Raw genomic sequence first — 17,895 nt, 5'->3', positions numbered from 1 at the left:
GATTTTCTTAATAACGGTTTCTTTTCTCTAGCCTAGTTTACTGTAAGAATATAATGTATTACATACATAATACACAAAATATGTGTTAATCGACCCTTTATGTTATTGATACAGCTTCTGGTCAACAGTAAGTTATAAATAGTTAAGTTTTTGGAAAGTCAAGAGTTATACTCAGATTTTTGAGTGTGCGGGAGGTTTGGTTCCCCTTATCCCCTCATTGTTCAAAGGTCAACTGTATTTCAGATGGGTTCCTTTTCCTCCTCTGCAGGAAGCTGGAGGAGATTTTTCTCTGATATTCACCAGATTAAACTCCTGGAGGAAGCACTCACAAAACTGTGGGGGCATTTCTATGATTGGGGTCACCCAGGAGTTGTTAGCTCTCAGACTTGTCTGCACTGAGCCTCTACCAATTCATCAATTATAGTTCTGGTTCTCTGAGAGGTTTCTGCTTGTGGGCTCCTGCTCCAGTAAGCTAATGACCTGTATTCAGCTGTTGGTCTCTCCAATTTGAGGGGAGCTATTTGATCTGTGCCCTCTCTCCTCGTACAGATCCTGGAAGGGTTGTTGATTTTTTGGTCTGTTCAGCTTTTTACTTGTTAGAACAAAGTGATGACTTCCAAGTTCCTTACATGTGGAATCTGAGATGGGTAGTCAAGGTCATTATTCTAATTTTTTTTCAGTAAAAGAGGGAGAAATATAATTTCAACCCAGAGCATATGAGGGCCAGATCACATCACAGAAATTAACCATAAATCAATCTCTTATGACCTCCCCTGAGATAGCATGTGTATTGTGAGTGCGTTTGGGGGAGGAGTGGCAGTAAGGTAGGCAGGGCTTTTCACTCCTTCAGATCATGGAAGAAATTCTAAAAGAAACCTCACAACACAGTGCATGTGAAGGGGAAATAATAAAGTGGTCATATTTAGGCTAACAGATTGCTTATTCTTATGTGTGCCCTTAAAACGGTCAACAAACCTGACAGACAGGTTATTGCTCACAGCTCCAGGCCCCTTGTTAAAACTAAAGCTATTGATCTTACTGTTTCTACTTTATTACAGTAATTGAAAGTTATAATCATGCTTGGCTTCTGAGTTGTTCTCCAGGAAGAAGGTCACAGAACTGTAACCCTACAAAACAGGCTAAATTATCATAAAGAATCACGCCGCAGGTGTTTGCAAGATGAAAGGACTGAAAAAGTAACAATTGCTAGTCTCTCCAGTATTGGTCTTCTGGAGACACCATGATACCATTCTAAAACTTGTGACAAGGAAATGATTTTGCTGATTGTTACTGGTGTTTTATTGTTAAAGCTATGACTATGTAATCACCCTACCCCAACCCCAAGGTGGAGTCACAATTTTGAAGGCACTAGCCTGTTGTAGGTCCCCTTTGCCTAGCAAAGCAATAAAGCTGTCTCTTTTCTTCTAAGCTCCAAGACCCTGTCTATGAGTTATCTGACTTGTCAGGGACAGGGGCCGATCTTTCAGCAACACATGTCATACCTAAGTTTGACTTAAAAGTGTTTTGACTAGAATGAGAAAGGGACATTTTTGAAAAACATTTAAAAAATGTTTGGTGTTCTAATTCTTCAGCTTCCAAAACAACGCAATTAATTAATATAGAACATGATGACAGAAATCAATCTCCAAAACATCAACAAGGATTCCACTAAATCTAGAGATAATGGCCAAGTTTACTATTATTCCCAAGATAGTTTCTGGTGGAACGAGTACACTAAAAAAACAAAACAAAACTGTAGGTTAAGGATAAATATTCGTAGCATATGAAGTTGTTCAAATTGCTAATGCCCTGCCTGTATCCCCACGCCCTTCCCCCACTGCCCTGCTCTTTCTTCTAACGTTCAAACCATCGCAACATTCGAATAGCTGCTGTTGTAAGAAAAGGATGATCTCATCTCATTGGCTTTACTTCTTCATTTGACATTCACACTCAAGCCAGTGAAATCTCGTTTCATCCTCTACTGCTCAAACTATCACTAGTGTCCTAGTTAAATCTGGTGGATTCTTCACAGAACATTTCTTACCACTGCAGCGTTTGATGTTGAAGGCAATTTTCTCCATAGTTTGCATTCTTGAAACTTCTTCCTTGATTTCTGTGACACAAATTTCTCCAGGTGTTTTCTTATCTTTCTAGTTGCTCTTTTATTCTTAAGTGAGCTTTTCCCCCGTCACAGCTCCTAAATTTTGGTGTTCCGCAGAAACCGTGTTTAACCTGGGGAAAACTTCATTTTTTCCCTATGGTATCTCAGTCGCTCTAACAGCTTTATCTATATAGTGAGGACGGACTTTTCGCTTGAGCTCTGTATTTATCAGTAAACCCAAATTGCCTTCTAATTATTTCCACATAGGAATTGGTCCATTCCATAGAACAACTGTCAGTTTTTAACTCGGCTTGTTATACCCCTAGCAAACATAGATCTATTTTCTCCGTCTTAGAAAGTGGCACTCTTAATCTCCTCCTCCCTGACCCATCATACACTTCTTAGTTGTACTTGTCCCTGCTGGGGTCAGCAAGGGCTAAAATTGCTTTTTCATTGAAAAGCAATCAAAGTAGAAATCTACCGAATTTGCTAAAATCACAAGCGAATTTATAAAGCTTCAGGGCCAAGAAAATGAGTTCTAAATCTTCTAGTCTGGCACCAGTTAGCAATGATGACGGTCAGACAAGAGAGATTTCATTTAAACTGATCACCCCGTTTGTTTGGAATAGCTATTACCTGTGCATGTGGAGACAGAATAAAGCAGTACCACCTGGGAGAGTCCTGGACGCACCGCTGCTTGTATCGGAAGCCTCTGTGGCCCCACCTCAAGTATCACATTGGACTGCAGCAGCAGCAGCAGCGCTGGTGGACAGCTCCGTGCCGCAGTTGTTCAATCAGTTCCCTGTATTACACTCTCTCTGTTACAATAGCAGGTGTGGTTTCTGTTTTCCTGCCTGAGCCTAACTGATGCAACCAGCAAAGATGGAGAATAAAGACCTACCCAAGACCAGGGATCTATGCTAGAATGCACACCTCTGTCTCCTTGGGGCCGTCTTACTTCTCACAGGGGCACACCTGAAGTGCAGAGGCCAGCCGTGTACGTGGCATACGGAGTCCATCAAGTGTAAGAGAATGAAGACAGGTTCACTCTTTACCATGTATCATTCAGGGGCGGGGGGTGGGGATACGTGTCAGCACGTGAAGATCCACGTTATTACCATGTAAGAAGTTTCTCACTCTGCACCGTTAAATAATCAGGTCCAACTTCTTGTAGCTTTAACGGATCTCTCTTGAAATATTTATATGTCAGGCTTGGCCATCCATGACCAACCTCAGCCTGTGTGGTCTGGTCCGATTTTTGTTTTTTGTTGGTTTTTTTTTTTTCTTCTGACCTGATACCATCCTCTCTCAAATAGTTTAGCAATAAAGCTTTATGACTATTCTTCAAGCACACAGCAGTTTTTCCTGCATTAGAGCTTTTACCCAAGCAATTTTCTATACCCAAAGTCAACTGCTCTTCCCCCCGATGCCTTTCATAGTGGTGATCCCTAACTTTTTCCTACCTGGATAACTCACACTTACTTTTCAGGAAACGTTTCTTCAGGGCAGTATTTTCTCGTCACCACTCTCTCCCACTAGTCTAGATTGATTTTTTCTTTTTTCTGGCTTAGACTCTACCACTTTATAGGTCATCATATCCTGTACATCATTGTCAGAAATAACAGAAGTAAAACCGATGAATCACAGAAGGAGCAATTAGTAAAAGTTTATTGTTCAGACAAAGAAAAGACAGTTTGTGAACTGGGAGAACTCAAACCAAAACACAGAATGAGGCTCAAGGATGTATTGGTGTAAAACAGCTTATATGGTGAGAGAGTAATGACTATTTGTCACAGTGATTGGTTATACTACTAGAATTTTCTTAAGTGATAGGGAATTGGTTAGTGGTTACCTCATATCATCCTTGGGAAAAGGTTTAGGTTTTGCCTGTGATTTCAGGAGGGATAAATAAGAAATGACTTAAGTCCACTCAGTCTTGCATAATAAGCTAAATTAAGCTTTACTTTTATGACTAAACCGGTGTTTCTGCTAAAGGAATTTTCAAGGCTGGTCTTCATTTGCTTTTGATTTTAACAGCATACAGTTTTGGTTGGTTAATATTTTATTTCTGTCTCAGTTTTGAGAAGGTAAGCCTGATGAAAGCAGGCACTATTCATTTTACCCATTTCCATACCCTTGGAACTAGAGACAGTGCCTGATACACGACAAGTATTCATTAAAATATCAGTTAATGGCCACATAAATGGATAAATGATGATTGAATGTTATTGTCTATATCCGTCCCTTCCAATATAACTTTTTGTGATTTCAGAAATGTTGTATGCCTGAATTATCCAGTATGGAAGACGACAGACACACGTGGCTGTTGAACACTCAAAATGTGGCTAGTGTGACTAAAAGAACTGGAACTTTAATTTTATTTAATTTTAATTAAATTTAATTTTAGATAGCTGCATATGTGGATAGTTGCTAACACATTGGGCAGTGTTAAGTCTATGAGACAGAATTTGTAGAGGGATGTTTAATGAAAATGTGATTGAAAATATTTGTAAGCAAGAGATACATTTGGAGGAATCATAAATCTTAGGCTGAGATTCATATATGGAAAAAAACTAAGGTTTTTGATCAGGGAACATGAGAACATAGAACACAGAGAGGACTCTGGTTCAGAACAGAACTCTTCTCTAACATATTAAAGTGCAAGTTTCTTGTACTTGTTAAACTAGAGACATAATGCAACCAGTATTTGAAAACAAATAAATTATGTTCTACCTTTTCAGAAAAATACAGAAAGACTAAATCTCATTAAATGTGTATCTCTTAAGTGTGAATATGATCCAGCTTCAGTCTTCTATTAAAGTTTTATGTAGTATCTATGAAGTCAACAAAAATGAAAAATTTGGATATATATTTAGTGTAATAATGACTATGGAAGCACTTTGCCCATGTTGGCTGCATAGTGAAATGAGATAGCCTATTGATTATATTATTAGAAGATATTCATATTCAGATTTTATGATCAAAATTTTACAGTTTGAATACTCTACATATGTTCATATATACTACACACATTTCATTGTGTTAGTTGATTTCCTTCTTATGATAAATTTCATTCATGACATGTATGTAAATTTGACCATTTTTATTAATTTCTTGAACTATTCTTATTAGAATAATATATAGCTGTCCTTTGTAATTGTATACTTATCATTTGAATAGAGAGACTATCAAAGGTTAAGAATGGATGAGACATTGTTAATACCTATTTGTATATCCAAATATAAGCCAAATTGATATTTTCATGTAAATATGAATGTATTCTCATAAACTTGAAAATATCCTACACTTTATCTGTAGAATCAGCTTTAAAAAATATTTTTCTAACTCTAATTCTCTTGAGCCATACAAATGGTCCTAAGTTCTCTGAATGTTCTGTTCTGCTTGATTTGATTTTGTTTTTGTGGAGGCTAAACTCATATAATTCCATCTGAATTCAGAGTTACTACTTGAAAATTAAATTGCAGATTCCAGATAATATTTATCCCAGATCTATGTTTCCTCTGCTTTGGGAGCAGTGATGATTTTATTCATTTCTGGTAAGGCAGTACAATCTTCGTTAAAGATGCTTTTGACTTATTTTTAATTTCAAGCCATGTATTCACAAAACACTACCTCTAGTCACTTCATACCATCCTCATCACCCTAGAGATCTTCTCAAACACAATCCAATAAAAAATAAACTCCACTATCTATAAAATGGCAAAAATATTTTATACTAAATATAACATTCTAAAATTAGACCAGTAATTTGTCTTAGAATCCACTTGTGGCCAAATGAAGCATTTAACCATGTTCTTGGGTCCTATTTTCTTCTGAAGACAGACTTCTAGCTCTAGAATAATAACATATACATTTTCAATAGTATAGAGAAGAGTGAGGAGTATTCTGAAACCATCTCAGCCTCTCAGAGGGCATTTCGTCATAACTCTCTTCATTTCCCACATGCACAAAAACGCAAATAAATAGCACCAAGATCTTTTCTCAAGGCAGGCAAGGAGTACAACTCAGCAGTAAGGAGCCAACTCTGCTGTCCTTCCAGACATTCTCCCCCACTCACCTTTCCATTCCTGAACCATCACAGCAATGAGGGCTTTCCCTTGCACCAGGATGTTTTCCCACGTAGCCTCCCATGAAACGTTTACCACCTGAGCAGCACCTTCTGTCAGGGTCTATTTGTGCCCCACCTACCACACAGGATGAAGCCCATTTCAGCTGCCGGGGGTAATGAGCCAGTTCCATCTTACCACGTGTTTTCTCAGATCATTCCCAGTGCATCAGACTGCGATGCAAGTCTCTCACCTGTGGAAGGAGAGAGGTAAGGAAGAACGATTAGATAAGGAAAGTATTAGACTGCAGCAAGTTCCAAGAAAGGTGAGACCAGTCCAATGGGCTGTCCTTGGATGAAAGGTGCCTGTTGGAGGAATTCCACATCTCACATGAATAGGCTTTCCTTCTTTTTTTGAGGAGGGAAGTAATTAGGTTTATTTATTTATTTATTTATTAATAGCAGTACTGAGGAGTGAACCCTGGACCTTGTGCATGCTAAGCATGCACCCTCCTACTGAGCTATGCCCTTCTCCCTTGAATAGACTTTCTTTATTACCCTGACACGCTCAGTTACTGGCTACGAGAACCCCACAGCAAGCATGGCCCTAGTGTAAACACAGTAGTGAATGCAAAGGGTACTTGTAGCTGCCAAACACATTCCTGCAAGAGCAAATCTGTGAAATGCATTTTCACAGCCTCCGCACTACTCTAACTGCAGTCTGTCCCAGTCACTCCACAAAAGCAACACTGGAGGTCACCTATAACTTCCATGTTCTTATAACCAATGGTTATTTTTCAGTCCTTCTCTTACTTTGCCATTCAGCCATGCATGGACTAGTCCCAACTATTAGAGTCAGTTAGTTCCTTGAAAAGCTCTGTCTTTGACTTCATTGACACCACCCTTTTCTGAAGGCCCACCTTCCTCTCTGGTTGCTCAGCACATGTCTCATTTGCATGCTTATTTATCCTCTTCTGCTAAGCTACTAGATATTTTCAGTTTCCCAAACACAGGTCGATATGCTTTTTCTCATCACACTGTGTACTCCTTCCATGGTTTACCTCATTTATATTAAAGCCCTCAGTTTCTACTTAAATGCAGGTGACTCTCAAGTTTATATATACCCAGCTTAGATATATCCCCTGAACTTTAGACTCAGATATCCAATTAGTTTTTGACATGTCACTGATGTTAAAACACATACCGAAGCCAATAAATAAAAACTAAATTCATGGACTTCAGCCCCTTCAAAACTAGTAAGTTACTTCTTCCACAATAACCTGTTACAACAAATGGCATCACCATCCTTCCAGTAACATAAGCAATAAAACTCCAAGTTATCCTTGTCACATCCTTCTTTCTCACACCCTCATATCCATCTCTCACTCAGTGCTGTGTTATTTACCACATACGTGCCCTTAGAATCTGTCTACAGTCTTCTTCTCTTCACCTGGGTAATGTCGTTTAATTCCTCAGACCTCAGTACAAACATGATTAGCTCACAGAAGCCTTCTCTAATGTCCTAAACTAAATGAAAACTCACTAGTGAATCTTCAAAATACTCCTTACATATTCAATTAGACTGACTTTTATAATTAGTTGACTAACGTCTATCTTTCCCATTCTAAGCAAATATCCATAAGCTCAGATAACCTGTCAGGATTTTCCTCATGTACCTAACATTTATCTTTAAGATATAACTGTTGAGATTTATAATGCTAAACCTGATCCTAAAGAAGCAAAATGTATTTATTAATATTCAATATTAAAAATCACCAAACTATATAAACAAACATATAAATATGACTGAAAAGTAAAATAATCTGTTTACCTTTAGTACATATTATGAAAACTTCAAAACTTTACATTTTCACTATGTTGGATGTTTCCTTTTGTATAATATGAAAATTGCACTGAATACAATAACTAAACCATATGGATAAGACAAATGAGAACTTTTGTAAACTTTAATATACAGACATCAGCAATATTAAGTTGGTTAGCTATTTTGTGTGGGGTGGGGAGGGGAGATAGTCCATTTACACTGTAACCAGAATCAAATAGTTTTCTTTATTGTATTTAGGTGGTCCAATAAATACTTTGCTCTTGAGCGTAATACTAAATTATAGCTTAAGAAGGTCTGGGGCAATAGCTAGCTTCTCAGAAGCTTATTACAAGTTAACTAGAATAAGAGTCTTCAGAGCTACATCTAATCCCACAGCCTACAGTTTTGTCACAGGATGCTAAGCTGGAGCTGCTCTGAGATAAAACACTCTTTCTTAGAGGTCCTTCTCCACCTTGTTGTGACACATAACGCATATTTCCTCTGTCACTTCATTCTCTATATGTCTCCTACTAGTTGTGTAGGAGGAGAAGATTGTCTGGGCTGGTATTTGGGGTGGAAATAGCTTCATGAGTTATTTGAGCCTGTAAAAGAAGCAAGGTTTCCTAAGAAAAGATAAATCGAACTTCACACGTATAGAAGCAATAATCTAAAGTGATGAAATAAGGACTGGTTTCCCCAAATATCTCCCCTTTCTTTTGAATGACAGCAGCATATCATTTTGCCATATTATTTTTCCCATTGAAATAGGAAATGCGTCAGTAATAGCAAGTACAGTTCAACTGGATTTCCCACACTGCACCTGGAAATATGGTAGATCAGTTCTCACGAAAGGTGGGGGAATTGACAATACATATTTACAGTATTATTTAGTTTGTGAAGCCTCTAAACTCCCAAGATGGAAATTTTGTAACTATAACATACCAATGTAACAAATTGAAGAGTATTACATTCAGGTGGTTTTTAGGCAGGGAGGAGGCGTGAAGTAATTATATTTATTTACTTATTTTTAATGGTGGTACTGGGGATTGAACCCAGGACCCTGTGGATGCTAGGCATACACTCTACCACTGAGCTATGCCCTCCCTCTGAAAAGTATTACATTCAGTCTAAAGAGGTATTTGGCAATATTTTGACAATAACAGTTTGCCTGAATTCAACTTTATTTTACTGATCTAAGTATGACAGGTTTTGTGTGTTCGGATGGACTGCCAATATATAATTATGGAAGATTTTGTGTCAACCAGAAACTTACTGATATGTGATTCTATTTTATATTATGAATTGAAAATCACTTCTGCACAAGATCTTTTAGAGATAACTATAGCTTACCCTTCCTAAAGGGAACTACTTTCTTCATGGTCAGAAATGATCTCTCAGTAAATGACTTAAATGATTGTATTCAGTCTTTACTAACCTGACTATCCTGCAGTATAAGATGCAGTTGACCTCTCCCTTCTAACTGAAAAACAACCAAGAGACTTTGGTTTCTATGAACTGGCAGTCCCTTGATTTTCCTTTGGCACTACTTGGCCTCCACTGAAACTTGTTTTTCCCTGCCTGGTCCTTTTACGCAGGTTTCTCTCAGGATTCTGTGATCTGTGCTCTGTTCCATTATCACCTTTTGTGTTCTGCTTGAGCAATAAAATTTATTGTGATCTTTCTAAGTACCTCTATATATTTATGACTTGAAAAGCCTGGATTAATCAGGATTCTCTAGAAAAACAGAATCAACAGAATTTATATAGATACGTAGAAAAATACATATATTATGAGGGATTGGCTCACACAATTATGAAAGCAAAGAAATTCCACAATCTGCTTCCTGTAAGCTAGAGGCCCAGGAAAAGCTGTGGTGTAGTTCCAGTCTAAACCAGAAAACCTGAGGATCAAGGGAGCCAGTGATGTAAGTCCTAGTTCAAGTCTGAAGGCCTGAGAACAAGGAGTGCTGATGTACTGAGGCAAGACAAGATGCAGGACCCAGCCCAAGCAATGAACAAATTAGCCCTTTCATCACCTTTTGGTTCTATTCAAGCCCTCAGTGGATTAGATGATTCCCATGCACATTGGTGAGGGAAATCTTTACTTAATCTGTCAATTCATATGCTAATCTTTCCTAGAAACACACACACACACATACACACAGAAATATGTCTTACCAGCTATTATACCTTAGTCTTGTCAAGTTGACACATAAAATTAACTATCGCAAGCTATAGTACTACCTTAGTAATCATTTCAGAATATATAGATGTAAAATTAAATTTTTACATCTATATATTCCACTGCAGATGATACCAGTTGTGCTTCAAGTTGACATAGGCAACATAGGCCCAATTTGAAAATATAATATTTTCAAAATATACTTTACATCCTAAAACATTTATTTTTATTGAGATAGAATATATCTACAATAAAGTATACAAAAGTTACGTAAAAAGCTTGCTAAATTTTTGCTATGTACTTGATATAAATGCCTCAAAGATGAATATACAACAGATTTCCAAATTCCTAAATGTGGATTTACGATCCTAAAGATTCCTAAAGGATCCTCCCTGTTCCTTCCCAGCCAGTACTCCTCAAGGAAGCCATTAGTTAGACTTCTGTCTACATATATAAGTTTTGTTTAATATTTTTAAACATGATATAGAAAGAACCCTATAATATATGTTCTTTTGAGCTTGATTTCTTTTGTTCATTATTGGACCAGAGATGCACCTGTATTGTTTTGTGTAGCAACACTTCATTCTTTTGTATTGCTAGATTCATTGTACAAATAGAACAGATTTTATATATCCATTCTCCCATTGGTGGTCATTTGGTTTATATATGAGTTATCAGTTGCTGCGTAACAAATTTTCCTAAAACATAGCCACTTAAAACAACATTTGTTATCTCACAGTGTCAGTGGGACAGGAATCCAGGAGTGGTTTAGATGCAGTTTGGCTCAGGTCTCTCATGAGCTTGCCATCAAGCTGTTAACCAGGACTTCAGTCATCTCAAGATTCACTGGGAACAAAGGACCCACATTCAAGTTCACTCATGCGGTAATTGGCCGACCTTGTTTTGTCACTGGCTGTTGGCTGGAGACTCCAGTTTTATATATTTCTTTCATCATGTCATACATAGATGTCTATAATTTTATCCGTTATTCCTTACTAGGTGCTATACAAATATCTTTACATTCTTTTTTCTTATCAGAAAGTTTTTAAGAAATGGATCTGCTCCCTGCTTGATTCTTCTATAGCCTCCTCTCTAATTTCTATCTTTCATGCTCAGTTATTCCAGTTACCTGAAGTTGTGAAGGCCCAGCCTATAACTTTCCTTGATATCATTTATTGCTTTTAGTGTTGTATTCTGTGTATAACAGATGCTCAGTATATTAATTTTGAAAAAAATAATAAATGGCCCTAAGACTTTGATATTTTCAACTCCTCTGTGATAATGACCATGAAATATGAACATCCCCCTCGTATATGCACCTCGTAATCAAGTAAATATGTGATTTGCTGTGACTAACAGCTTACCAGTTCTGATTTTCTGCCTTCCAATGACCAGGATCCCAAGACAGACCAAGTTAATCTAGTGCTTTAGTATAATGTCTAGTGTTTTAATACAGTTTTCAAGAAGTGTAAGTTAAATAAAGCTTGTAACTTTAGTGAATTTAATTACAAAGATGCATGGTTATTAACCTATTCAAAATGGTAAAACTCCAATAATTATTAAGTTGATGCTAATAAGTCAATTCAAACTCATTGTTTACTTTGATAGCATTTCAGACATTTTAAACTTCCTAAAACTTTCTGTATGCTCACTTTTCTTTTATACCACTAAGATCAGACTTGCCCATCTTAAAATATCATTTTCTGAAGAGAAATTTTAAAATTGAGAAAATTCAGTGTGCTATTTCAGTAACGTAACTGTGGCAATAGAAAAACAAGTGACAATGAGATTATAGAGATTACCTGGCATAAAATATACTATTTGTATCCAATGTGTATCAAGCAAACAAACAAAAGTTTATATAGTAGGATTTTCTATATAAACAAAGTTTTAAGATATATTTTTTCGTATAATTGTCACACAGAAAGGAAAAAAAATACATAAGCAGAAATTATATTCCTAAATGTGAATCCTAGGGCCAAGTAAATTAAGTAAAACATCAATGATTATTATTGGATTAATACAGAAATGGTGACGTTATTTCTACAGGGATAAAGAAAGATTTTCATTGTTCTTTGCATATAGATAATATTTTACAAATCCCTTTTCTATTGTGTTTTTTAAAGAAGTTGATATTGTCAGTATACTTATAAATAAAGAATGTGTTATCCAAACAACCACAGTATTTCTACATATTTTAATATTAATTATGGTATAATTCCTACATAACGATTTTCTTCTTACTCTCTAAGGGAACTCTTCTACTACTGTCATGTTAAAACTAGGTCCAAGTTTGTTAATTTAAATTTGAAGAGGTTTTAAAAATTCAACAGTATTGAGTAGTGTGTGGCCTGAACACTAGGTTGATGCATCAGACATTGTTTACCTGATATAGAGATTAATACTTATTCATTTTTAGAAATATAAATAATAGATATTTTAAAATAAATAAACAAATAATGTCACCTAAGACCAGGTGCTATAGAACATTATCAAACACCATTAGTAAGAGCCAACATTACTAACTGCAAACTATTATTTTTTTAATTCATAAACTTTGTATATTGTATGACTCTCCTTTTAATCCACATATTCATAGAACTCTGCGTCATCTCACAATCAACTGCTTTTACTGAAAGCTTTTTTCTTGCAGAATTTTTGCTGTCCTAGAGAAAATGTACTTCAACTACTCTAATCTCTTTACCTTCTTTATTTTATTTCCATATGGGGAGAATCAGAAATTTCAGTGAGACAATTTTAGTGTATCATTCTGTGATGGCAAGACTAATTCCTTTCCCACATCAGATGAAACGATTTTTTTGAACAAAGTAGCTGGGTTACTAGCTCTGTGAAACTTCATTATCAAATCAGATGTGGAAGAGACATTCAACAATATATAGACTGATATTTATTGTACATATAAGAAAACTGAGACCCAGAGATTTTAAATGATTCACTTTAAATCACAAGGTCAACCAGTGATAAAGCTGTGACTGGAATCCAAGACGAAACACTTCTTTTTAAGAATTCTCCCAGTACTTTTCCATTTGCTTACATGTGGAAAATTTTTGCTTTATTGCCTTGGCTATTCCTTTTTAAGCTGAAATATTTTACTAAATTTACATAAAGATGAAGCATAGAACTGTAATTCAGGATAAGCTGTGGAGAACATCTAGTACAGTTTTCACAATGCCCTTTTGGTTTTTCAGTAATTTCAGTCAGACTTCCTTCAAAGAGCTCTAAGTGTTTGCAGGTGTGCTATACTACAGAGTCTTTCCAACTTAGATAGGGGAACCATTCACCCGTGATAAAAAATATGAACTATTGCAACTACTTTGTGTTGAGCATGATAATCTAACTAAATTTAAAATGAACATACCAGTACTTCTAATTCTAGATGTTTATCAGACTTGCAAAAAAGTATAATAAAAGAAACAGAAGTAGCTTATATATATGAGACTTATAAAATACAAATGAAATAAATTATAAAGTAGCATGGTACATTTGATAAATAGAATACTATACAATTATTAAACACAAAGAAGCTGTTCTAAGTGCCAATTTCAAAAGACTGGATTTAAGTGAAAAAATGAAAAGTGTAGAATATGTATAGCATAATCTTATTTAAAATTACAATGTATATAGTATGTTGTATTATGTATATATAAACTATATGTATATTTATCTATGTAAAGACTTTTGTAATGTTGGAAATAAGATTATCCTTATAGTTATCTCTGAATTAGGAAGTGGTTTGGGGACTAGAGGAAGTGAGATTTAAATTTTTAGCAGTTGTAGGTTCATAGCAAAATGAAGCAGAAACTACAGAGAGGACCCAGATATTTCTGAGATTTAAATTTTAGCTTTTACTTTTTTAAGATGTATTAATTTACATTTTTACTATGTGCATAAAACTTTTTTCTTAAAATCTGGTTGAAAGATGAAAAAGTTTAAAAATATGATTAATGGGTATCAATTAAAATTCAACTAAAATGTATACAATTAAAGGGCACCAGCATCAATTAAAACAGAATCAATGCATATATCCTGTTTTGTTTGCTTTATGTATGATATTTGAATCATTATTTTTTGGTAAAAATTCACTGTATTGTCCTTATTTCTATTTCCTCTTCCTATTTGTTTCTACCTCTTATTATTTAAGTTTTACATGTACAAGCACAAAAACCCTTTGATTAAAAAAAAAATGAAGCGGATGTCACATAACTTCCCAGAGTAGTGATGATGGTGAAGGTAAGGGGGTGCATGGATTAGAATTAAATATCCCAATACATAAGTATTATGCTCAAAATGCGGGTTTGATGAGTTCCATTCAGCCGAGCTAACTTTTTAATGTAAACTTGCATTCACTTCTAAGATTCATTTCAAATACCACCCTCTCAGTGATGTGTGATCCATTACCTGTGGACAAACTTTACTCACTGCTCTCTAATTCTCAGGGCATTTATAATCTCTATCAAAATGTGCTACTTATCTGCTGTTTCTTATTTTTTTTCCTCTGGCTATTTCCTAAGTGTAAGCTCAACTATATTTGAAGTTTTCTTCTTCAGTACAGAAATCAGGACTTATATAATTTTCCTCAATATTGTTAACATTACTATCTTGACTTCCAAAATCAACTCTTGTTTTCTGAGAATGTCATCTGTATTTCCTCTTGCCGATCTTCCTGCTTCCCTGTAACCTGTTATTACCTGTAGTCTAAATGGGAACTACACTTAACTTGCATGCTCTTCTCCTGTGGTCATCAGAATATATCGAAAGGTGGACATCTGTCTCAAGCTTTATGCCATGGACAAGTACAGGTTTCAGCATGTAGCTGCACCCATGCCAAGTAAAGACCGCATCTAATGCTTTTGAACTGAATTTGTTAAACCTACAGAAATGGTAACCAAGAATTTAATGTTAAAAAAAAAAAAAGGCATTGGTGGGGGGGATAAAAAACACTTAAAAAGAAGGAGTTATAAGTAGAAAGAGAGGCTAATGATGGCTAACTATTCAGATATAGTCCCTGAAATTCCGAGGATTATCTTCCTCAGGCTTCTACCAACTTAGTTGATTGGTTTGCCCTTCAATTCTTTGAATTGCTCCAGTATCTTTCAAACTAATATCTTTTATATTTCCTTCAGTAGTTTAAGTTAGATTTTTGTCACTCTGGCCAAATTTGTTCAGTAATGATGTTGCCTAATTCAGAACATACACTGCATGACAACAAATGAATTTTCTTTCCTTTTTACTCTTTCATTCATCATAAATGATGTCCTATGAAAGAATACACATTCTTCAAATGTCATTAAAAGAAATCACTTGGAAATTTTTGGTGCATCAATTCAAGTGTAAGTTAGAAGTTATTGCCAAAAAAAAAAAAGAAGTATTTTGACACATCGAGGAATTTGATTTGAGGCTATACATACTTTTTAACAAAGAAATTAATTGCAATACCCTCTTAACTAAAGAGGTTTTTTCCTAGGTAATTTAAAATATATTTTGATCCACTGTTAATATATTAACACAATACTAGACCTGAAAAGTAATATCAAGTTATTTTTAGTTACACTTACTTTCTTTTTAAATGGAACTATTTTCAACAGATTTAGCATTATCAAATAGCAAAATTTATCATAAATTAAGATAACTTTTTCTTTTCACTTCTGTTTTTCTCAAAGTTCTATAGCATGTCAATACATACATTTGAAATACTGTTTTTACATAATGGACAAATTGTATTACATCTACCCTTTTGCCTAGCAGTATCTTTGAATCAATACCATAGTGATTCCTTCTAAGTAAACATAACTAAGTAGCAGTTTTTGAACATTTTCCTTAACATACACACACACAAAATGATACACTAATTTGACTTTCTTTAATATCTTTCTGAAACATGATATAAACACGATATAAATATAGACCACAATGGCTAGTGAGTTTTATACTATTGTTTTTGTACTTTGATTTGGTTTTTATAATTAATATAGAAAGGAGCATGACAAGACATTAGTAATTTTGAATATAACTTTATATATTTTGACTGTGGAAAAAATTCCAAGGAATCATAACTTTCTATTTTACTTTGCGAAGGCATAAAATTTGTATTGCTTGATGTTTATTATTTTCATTGATTTTATTCATATTGTTTATAAACTGACATTGAGATGTAAACTTTATAAGTCTCTTTGTCAAGACAGAAACAGTCAGGATTAGAATTAGGGTAAATCAAAAAATATCACTTGGTGTAATACCCAGAATCTAGCTCCTTTTTCCCTCAAATGTCTAAAACCAAGTGACTTGTACTGTCTGTGATGTAGACTAGAGAATTCTTGAATGTCCTTATGAAAGCAAACAAACAGATAAAAAGTATAAATTGTAAAACCACAGAGAAGTGATGATGAAATATTATTATAACATAAGAAAAAATCTCAAAGATTTCGTGAACAACAAGAAAGAATTATCCTGTTCACTTTCATTTAAATTCTGATTGAGACTAATTATTATTGTTGCTTTGCAATATTAAGGAATTGAATTGAAAAGAACACTTTATTTTTTAAACTTAGATATTAATTTGAACATTCTTTAGCTTCTCCATGTAATCTTATATTCTATCATATTTATTATAGAAAGGTATATATTTAAATGTTGTAAACAGATATTATGAATTTCTTTATTCCCCTAATTATGACAGTTTAAGGTTATATCTTGAAAGTATTTTGTGATCATATATTTGAAAATTCACAAGTAATCTCTGCAAAATATAAAATTGTTTCTCTTGTGTTTAGTAAAGTTTGAAAATGAGTAGTTAATGTGGGCACTTGAGTAAAGTTAAAGTTTGGAAACCTGTGGATAAAACCAACTGATGGCAGGCAAGTTACTTGGGTAGTTTAATGATGTAGCCTAATGTTCCAATTTTGTGATTTTGTACATCTTCTGAATACTTAACTCTTTTGAATGACATCTTCCTAGTTCTAGCATGACAACGGAAGCAAAATGAGGCTATTTTGGTTGTAGCACAATTTGTCTTTTGCCAGAAAAGGGAAGAGTAAGTTCTCCTGCTAGCATCATGAGCACAGTATGTGAATGTTTCAGTATAATTAATACAATTTTGCAATTCTGTATCAATTCAAGTAATAGAAATAATGACCCACTAGAGTCAAAATCCTAATGACAAAATTTGTTTTTATTAAAGATATTTTTATTTAATTCTATTGAATGAATGTAGGGAACATTGTTTCAGTTAAGCATTTTGGTTTAACTAAATATTAAATATAAATATAACATGGAACTTCCTAAGGTTCTACCTACTTGACTAAAAGAGCCAAACTCATCTTTTTCATATTCTTATCTAAGATTAAAAACACATACAACTTACAGATTTGCTATAGCATTTTTTTTTTGTAATAGTTACATCTTCCTCACCACCATTGCAGAATCATAGATATGTTAGGGATTTAGAGACAATTTTATACAATTTCAAAGCAAATTTAAACACACACACATACACATACATACACACATTTCTGTTAATTCCTTAAGAGCTGATAAGAACTGCTTGATCAATTCTAGTCATGAATAGCCTCCTATTTTTAGACAATGAATTGCATTCTTAAGAATATCTAATTATTTGAAATTATATACTTACACTGATTAAATATTTGTCTCCCTGTAAATAGTATATTGTTGATTCTAGTCTATGTATGTAGGGAAGAAGAA

At 34.6% G+C, this 17,895-nt stretch overlaps 1 long non-coding RNA gene across 2 annotated transcripts in view; it reads right to left on the bottom strand.

The window, feature by feature from the left end:
• Nucleotides 1-6,018: 6,018 nt before the first annotated feature.
• Nucleotides 6,019-17,895, bottom strand: part of LOC140700471 (uncharacterized) — a 165,494-nt gene continuing 153,617 nt past the window's right edge. For both annotated transcript variants that reach the window (XR_012078872.1, XR_012078881.1), the window contains one exon: nucleotides 6,019-6,421. This is a non-coding gene — a long non-coding RNA (uncharacterized lncRNA). The remainder of the gene's footprint in view (nucleotides 6,422-17,895) is intronic.

The sequence above is a fragment of the Vicugna pacos genome, chromosome 2 (genome assembly GCF_048564905.1).
Source record: "Vicugna pacos chromosome 2, VicPac4, whole genome shotgun sequence".
Taxonomy (NCBI): Eukaryota; Metazoa; Chordata; class Mammalia; order Artiodactyla; family Camelidae; genus Vicugna; species Vicugna pacos.
This window is presented reverse-complemented; position numbering and strand designations above follow the sequence as displayed.